This window comes from Chrysochloris asiatica, unplaced genomic scaffold (genome assembly GCF_000296735.1).
Source record: "Chrysochloris asiatica unplaced genomic scaffold, ChrAsi1.0 scaffold00058, whole genome shotgun sequence".
Taxonomy (NCBI): Eukaryota; Metazoa; Chordata; class Mammalia; order Afrosoricida; family Chrysochloridae; genus Chrysochloris; species Chrysochloris asiatica.
This window is the reverse complement of record NW_006408576.1, coordinates 6,982,024-6,990,522: the sequence shown is the minus strand read 5'-3', so window position 1 is coordinate 6,990,522 and position 8,499 is coordinate 6,982,024. Positions and strand designations below refer to the sequence as shown.

Here is an 8,499-nt window from a genome sequence, read left to right as displayed (position 1 = left end):
GAACACTTAATTGAGCTCATGAGGAATCTGTATGTGGACCAAAAGGCAGTTGTTTGAATAGAACATGGGAACACTGAATGGTTTAAAGTTAAGAAAGGTGTGCGACAGGGTTGTATTCTTTCACCTTGTATGTTGAGCAAATTCTTTCAACTTGTTGTTGAGCAAATAATCCGAGAAGCTGGGTTCTATGAAGAAAAACATGGCATCGGGATTGAAGGAAGATTCATTAACAGCCTGCGATATGCAGATGATACAACCTTGCATGCTGAAAGTGAAGAGGACTTAAAATATTTACTGATAAAGATCAAAGAGCACAGCTTTCAGTATGGATTACATCTCAATGTAAAGAAAACAAAAATCCTCACTAATGGACCAATAAACAACATTCTTATGAACGGAGAAAAGATTAAAATTATCAAGGATTTCGTTCTTCTTGGATTAACTATCAACACTCATGGAAGTAGCAGTCAAGAAATCAAATGATGTATTGCATTAGGCAAATCTGCTGCACAAGACTTTTTTTTTTTTTTTAAATGCTTTATCGTGAATTATGTGATGGCTTACATGGGAAGACATCAGCTTCACATTGATCCTGTCGTATATCGTTTCCTTGCCATGGTTACAATCCCTTCCATCCATCAACCAAAGGGTATACCCCGCAAGCCTGCCCCCCATTCATCCGCATACAGCCCTTCTCCCTCTTCGGGTCCCAAGTCCCCAGCCGCTCCATCTCCCCACGTCATTGTCAGACTCCATCTCTGGCATCACTGCTTCTCTGGGTAGGGTTCTGTTCTCCACTCTTCTCCTTTGATGGTCCCAGGGACCACTGCTCTTAGACTGCAAGGTTAATCACTGCCCTCCCTTTGCACCAAAACGTCTACCTTTACATCTCCAGCCCTTACAATCAGTACTGATAACAATTATTCGCTGTTGTATCGCAAGAGACCTATCCGCATCTCTTTTCATCAGCCCCAACTAGGCAAAATGGATAATACTCAGTAGAGATTCTACTTTGTTCCATGCCCTCTGGATCTAGGTTCCCTCTTAAAAGTTTGTAAGCCAGTCACTTCTTGTCTCTGTAGCTCCCCCCTTCCCCCCAACTCTGGGTAGTCAATGTCCAAGTTGCCCATCCCTGTCCTTTCCGTGTGCGGAGAGGAATGATCCTCGCTGTGAAGATTTGTTCACTCTTTTGAGCTACTGTTTCCATAGATGTATGTCAAGTTCATTGAATTGTATCAGATTATTCGTTTTTCCCTCTTCTTTTTCTTCTGCACAAGACCTTTTTAAAGTGTTAAAGAGCAAAGAGCCAGCTTGAGGACTAAGATGCGCCTGACCCAAACCATGATATTTTCAATAATCCCATATGCATGCGAAAGCTGGACAGTAAATAAGGAAGACCATAGAAGAATTGATGCATTTGAGTTATGGTGCTGAAGGAGAATTTTGAAGGTACCATGGGCTGCCAAAAGAACCAACAGATCTGTGTTGGAAGAAGTGCAGCCAGAGTGCTCCTTGGAGGCCAAGATGGCCAAACTTGGTCTCTCATACTTCGGACATATTGTCAGGAGGGACCAGTCGCTGGAGAAAGATATCATGTTTGGTAAGGTGTGGGGTCAGAGAAAAAGAGGAAGACCCCCAACGAGATGAACTGGCTAAGTGGCAGCATCGACAGACTCAAGAGCAGCAACAATAGTGAGGTTGGCCCAGTTGGGCAGTGTTTTGTTCTGCTGTGCATAGGGTCACTATGAATCGGTTGTGACTTGATGGCACCTGACAAGAAGAAGAAGTGGGAGAAGGAGCTCTGGTAGAGTAGTGGTTATGAGTTGGGCTGCTCACCTCAATGTCAGCAGTTTGAACTACCAGCTGTTCCATGGGAGAAAGGTAAGGCTTTCTCCTCCCATAAAGATTACAGCCTCGGAAATCCTGTATAGAGTTGGTATGAGTTGGAACTGACTCTACAGAACCCTACTACCACCATCACCAAGGAGTGGGTGAGAAATTCATTGGCTAGAGCATGTTGTTGCTATTGTTTAAGTGCTGTTGGAACAGTTCCGGCTCACAGCTATCCTGTATAAGGTTTCAGAGGTGCAGCTGGTGAGTGTAAACCGCCAACCTTACGGATCAAACCAATCTTGTGGTTGAGTGCTTATCCTACAGCACCACACCAAGCTAGAGGGTAGACAAGTATTTACTCGGGTGATGGGGAAAGCAATAAATAAGAAGGGGGAGGGCAATATACAAGAAGAGGAATGATGAAGTCAGGTGAAGACACAGTGAGGTATACAAGGGTTTAAGGGGATAGAAGTAAATATTGTTATAGACAATTCTACATCATTAGTGTTTTATGGCTAGATTATTTTTGTGTGCCATTTAGTTGGTTCTGACTCATAGAAACCCTGTTTAGGGTTTCTGAGGAGCAGCTGGTGAGCTTGACTCCTGGAACTTGTGGTCCACGCCAAGTTTGAAGTCCAGTGCCTTAACCTGCAGTGGCACACCAGATACATGGGCATATACACAAGTTGAGTCAGTGTATACCCACAAATATATAAGGGTTTATAATAAGATATATGTACATAGGTATTTACTTTTGCTATAAACACACCTATGAATGTGGTAGTGCATGCTGGGGACAAAGTGTTGAAAACTTCTTAGACATTAACAAACACCTTAGGGCAATGAGTTGCTGGGTCTCTAGGCTAAGAACCATAGTGTCAGGGAATACTATGGTCAACTGACATAACAGCCCACAAAGACAATGTTCTACATCCTACTTTAGTTCAGTAGTAACTGGGATTTTAAAAAGATCATAAGCAGCTATCTAAGGTGTAACTATTGGTCTGTCCATGTGTGGAAGAAAAAAGACTGATAGGAATTGACGATGTTTGCAATCAATTAGTCTAACTGACTAATGGGACATGTGAACGTCAGTCTCCATTACTCTGAAACCAGAAGAACTAGATGGTATTCAGCTTCCATTACCAGTTGCTTTGAAATGGGATACATTAGAAAATTCTGGAAACGATCGGAGAAAATGTGGAAAAAACCTCAAGATTAAAAAAAAAAAAAAAGACTGGGTTTACTGGACAGAAAGAAACTGGAAGAACCTGACAGTATGACACTCAACCACCTTCAGGTAACAGAACTCACTGTCATGGTCTAATTTTCAGCTAAGCAGTAGATAGGTTATATAGGGGCAACAACAACACTAGCAAGGCTTGCTCACCATGGAATGGTCAGCCATTCAGGATCAAAAGGGCAACACTTACTTATGGACAAAGTTGAGGAGGGTGGAATGGAAAGAACCAGAGGGAGGAAGTGGGATAACTGCTGTTATGTGGGAAGGAGTGTAATCATTGAGATCAAACAAAGTGTTGAAGACTTCTTGAATGTAAAACTGATGATCTGCTCTGTAAACCTTCATTCAATTCACAATAAAAAGTTTAAAAACAAAAACAAAACTAAAGCCACATATACAGTAGACAAAAGATTAAATACCCAGAATATATAAAGAATCTAAACAAATCAATAACAAAAAAGATAACCCAACAGAAAAATAGGTAAATAATAAGAGATTAATTCACCAAAGACAAAACTGTAACAGCCAATAAACATATGAAGAGAAACTTTTTGCTGTCACGTGTTGTTGAACTGGTTCTGACTCAGAACATCTCTATGTACAACAAAATGAAACACATTCTCACAATCATTGCCATGTTTGAACCTATTGTTACACTGACCCTTTAACCATGCAATGGTGCCCTTCTTTGTCTATTACATTGTTTTTTTCCTTACAGTTTATTTTGAGATTAGTATTGCAACTGCTGCTCATTTTTTACTGCAACTACCTTGATATATTTTTTCCATCCTTTAATTTTTAATCTATTTTTATCTTTGTGTGTAAGGTGTGTCTCTTGTAAAGAGAAAATAGAGAGATCTTGTTTTTTTTTTTTTTTTTTTTTAATCCATCCTGCTACTTTCTGTCACTTGACTGGTGCATTTATTTCATTGACATTCAGTGTAATTATTGATAGGTAAGGATTAATTGCTGTTATTATGCTATTTGTTTCTTGTGATGCTGCTGGCTTGTTTGTTATATATGTATGCTTTCTTACGCTGAGTTCATTTTTTATTTTTCCCTGTATACATAGAGTGATTTATTCTCCACAGATTGATACATGCAAGATGGAAGGAGGACCAAAGAACAAGACAGAAAATAAAAGTTGTAAGAACCTAGGAAAAAAAATAAATAAAGACAATAAAATCAGAGAAAGGAAAGAAAAACAGAAAGAATGATAATAATATGAAATAATAAAACCATGGGAAAATAAGAGTAACTATTTTTGCATTCTAATCACCAGTAATTATCAGTATATCTTGATTGCATGTTTGATCAATTTAAGACTGAAGTAGTTAGTAGAATTCTTCAATTTTCTCATCATTGACTTGTGGTTGATGTACAAATTTGAATAAGAGTGGTATTTTACAATCACAAATAGCATTGTACTTCAAGATAGATCCTGAGATGTTCTTTTTGACAATGAATATGAGGCCATTCCACTTGAATTTGTCATTCCTAGTATAGGAAACCATAAGATTGTCATTTAAAAAATGGCCAATACTAGTCCATTTCAGCTCACTAATTCCTAGGATATTGATCTTTATGCATCCCATTTCATTTTTGGCTATTTCCAACTTTCCTAGATTCATACTTTGTATATTCCATATTCCCATGATGAATGGATGTTTGCAGCTGTTTCTGCTCATTTGAGTTGTGCCCATCAGCAAATGAAGGTCCTAAAAGCTTTACTACAGTCATGTCATCAAAGTCAACTCTACTTTGAAGAGACATCTCATCCCCAACTGTATTTTGAGTGCCTTCCAACCTGAAGGACTTATCTTCCAGCACTATAATGACAATGCTCTCGTGCTTTTTATAATATTTTCTTCTTCTGGTACTATCTTTGATAATGTTCCTATTATTCAAAAGGTGGCTAAACATTCAGAAGTAGTCTGCCTGTCCTTCCTAGTCATAAGCTGGAAGCTCTGCTGAAATCTGCCAACCATGTATTATTACGCTGCTGGTATTGAAAATACAGGTAGCATAGCTCCAGTATCACATCAACATCCAAGCCACCACAGTATGAAAACCAGATAGATGAATCGTGGCAGTGTTTAATAAAACTTTAAAACTTTTTTCAATACTTGTTGAGTAAAAAGTGGTTTCAATTAAGGGGTACCCCCAAATGGGCAGAATTAGTGGATTAGAATAAAAATGTGATTAAAATATCTGAATCTATACACATCATTCTATCTGTGTAGCAACATTTGGCTCCAATGAGACAACAATGACAATTTGTATACTTTGCTTAAATAGTATCTGACTTGAATCATAATTAGAATAAACAGAAAACTTTGGTTTCATAATCAGAGAAATAAAAATAAAAAGTATAATCTTAAGATTTCCCCCTTTCTTTTCCTCTGCTCTTGAAATAGATGATATATGGTATTGCTATTCAACTGAAGTTCATGTTTTACAGATAAGACAGCGGCTAAGAGCAAGTTTTCAGCAAACTATTTTTATTATTGTTGTTTTGACATCTTCTAACAGCATGGCCAATATTGATCCTCAAAATTTCCTGAAGCAGTATGACAATTATAGGTAGAAGAGCTCAGTTGCCAAGTTTAACCACAATGTGTCAAGTTTGAAGTAACTGAAAGATGCATTGTCTTTAAATGTGTCCTGCAGGGAGGCAATGAACTTCAAGTTAATGAAAAGATAGCAAACACTTTGCTCACAATCCGTCACCAGTTGATTTCTAAATATCAAATTAGAGTTTTGAATGACCCCTCTTCACCCCAGTATATGAAGTCTGATCAAAAACTTGATGCAAGAGGCATCAATCCAATCTCTTGGGCCCTGAGTTTTAGGACTGGATATGCATCATGAAAGGAAAATACAATAAATAGAATGGAAGAAAAGTAACAGAAAAAAATGGGAGAACAGAGACTGAAAAATGAGAAAGGAAAAAAACAGAATTTAAAGAGAAGAGCAGCCAGGTCATCGTCAGTGCTAGTCAGGCCTTTTGTGACCTTGTGAATTCCCTATCCCAAATCACTCAGAACTCAGGTTGCTAGGGAGTTGGATCTGGATCTGTTCAGTGCCCACTCTTTTTTGAGAACAAGAAAGAAATTCCAAACAACAAATTAAAAGGAGAGTGGAAGGGATCTAGAAACAAATCTAGCTGTTTTGTAAAAGAGGCTAAAGGTAATATGAATTGGCAGAGAAATGTCAGAGAAATACAGCAGACTATACAATACTGTTTCTTTTTTTGGATGAAACAATTACATGTCTTATTAAAAATATTCTGAATGGGTAAAAATCAGATCTAATATATTAAATAAGATATATTAAACCTCATTCATAAAAGTTATTTATTTGTGTTGTTATAACTTCCTTTTTAAAAGCACATTCTAATGACTTGCTTTACTTATATATTGTAAGCTAAAATGATATGAATGAATCAAAATCTTACATTTATGCTTGTTATACCACAAAATGAAAAGAAAAATTAGTAAACATTCTGCATATTATTGTGGATGAATATTAATACAATTTTGCTAAAACATGTGTATGATTTATGTCTATTTCATAATTTAAATTAGCTGCTTAATGGCACATAGCTATTATCTTCTCCTTATCCATATCGCAATGCAATTTAATTTCAGGCAGATTCAGACACATGCTTTCTAGTCTGTACTTTCTTAGGAAAAAAATGTCTTTAAAGTTAAAGCAAAAGGATCACAGGGTCATTATGAGCCAGATCGACTGGGTAGCATATAAAACAATAACATTCCTGGTAATTCAGAGCCATTAAGAAATGGACTTGTGTATTAAAAGTTCTGAGTTTTTTGTTAGCAAAAGACAAAACAACTATCAAAATCAGCTGCCAATTCTAAGACACATGCAGCAGCCTTCTGGACATTTGTGTAATCAATATGGTGAAGCATTAAGGTCTGTGAAGGAGGTTGCTGGGTGTGGAGTCTTGCAGAGCTGGATAAAACAACTGTTTTTATGCTGAAGGAAAACATACCTGCTACTTGCAAGAAAAAGAAGAAGACCCTCAGTGAGATGGATTGGCAAAGTGGCAGCATCAATGGGCTCAAGTGTGGCAAAAATTGTGAGGTTGGCTCCGGACTGGGTAGTGTTTTGTTCTATTGTACATAGGGTCACTATGAGTTGGTACAGACTTGAAGAAATGTGACAAGAGTCACTCTACATTATCAAGGTTATCAGGCATTCTTAATTAAACAGAAGTATCTTGAAATGTCCCCTGTTAACTTTTCCATCTAATACCTTTTTGTCAGAACTTTATTAACATGTCACAATGTTGATTCACTGCTATTTTTTTTTTGTTAAACGTTTGCTCATAGCCATTCAAGAAGGGATAAACCTCAAATAACTTGAAACTGTACATGAGAAAAACGAATGACAGAAAAATCTCTCTTGAATAACTAGGAGATCACCGTATCTCAACTGCGATGCTTAAAGTTTTTAATGCATTGAAAATGTGGGAATCACCCACATGCAGAGTGAACAGATGAACTGCTGGGAGGGACAATGAGATGAGACTTATTCATAAAAAAAGAGGATGGAAAAAACCCTGCTCTCTCTCAAGATTCAAGACCCACCTGGATGCTTTCTAGAAGTGATGTGGAATGAGAGCTGTTTGGCTAGAGGAAGTAAAGTTATGTTTACCTTATGTCAGAAACAAACAAATAAAAACTACTTGTGGAGAAACAAAAGCATTCTACCAAATTAGCAAAGCCCTAGTCAGCCAGCAATGTCAGTGACAGAACCTTTCACACAGTCCTTTTCAGAACCTGACTTGAATTTTTGGTGGCTTCTTTTTGATAAACTGCTGCAATCCTTTTTGAATTATCTCCAGCAAAATTTTCCTTCCATGTGAAATTAATGATATTATTCGATTATTTCTGCATTTTATTTGGTCATCTTTCTTTGGAATGGGTACAAATATGGATTTCTTCCAATCAGTTGTCCTGGTAGCTGTCTTCCAAATTTCTTGATATCAATGATTGAGTACCTCCAGCACTGCATCATTTTGTTGGAACAATACAATTTGTATTTTGTCATTTCTTGGAACCTTGTTTGTCACCAATGGCTTCAGTGCAGATTGATCATATAGTACCTCTTGATATGGCTGAACATCAACTGATGCTTTCTGGTACAGTGATTCTGTATTCCTTCCATCTTTCTCTGATGCTTTCAGTATCTTTCAATATTCTGCCCATTGTTGTTGTTGTTAAGTGCTGTTAAATTGGATAGAATCCTTCAACATTTCAAGTCAAGGCTTGGATTTCTTCTTGAGTTCTTTCAGCTTGAGAAATGTGGAGTGTGTTCTTCACTTTTAGTTTCCCAATTCCAGGTCTTTGCACATTTAATTTTAATATTTGACCTTGTCTTCCCCTGCTTCTATTTAG

General features: G+C 37.4%; 1 protein-coding gene across 1 annotated transcript in view; it reads right to left on the bottom strand.

The window, feature by feature from the left end:
* The window catches only part of TRAPPC12 (trafficking protein particle complex 12), a 186,363-nt gene that overhangs the window by 115,751 nt on the left and 62,113 nt on the right, over window positions 1–8,499 (bottom strand). The window lies entirely within an intron of this gene.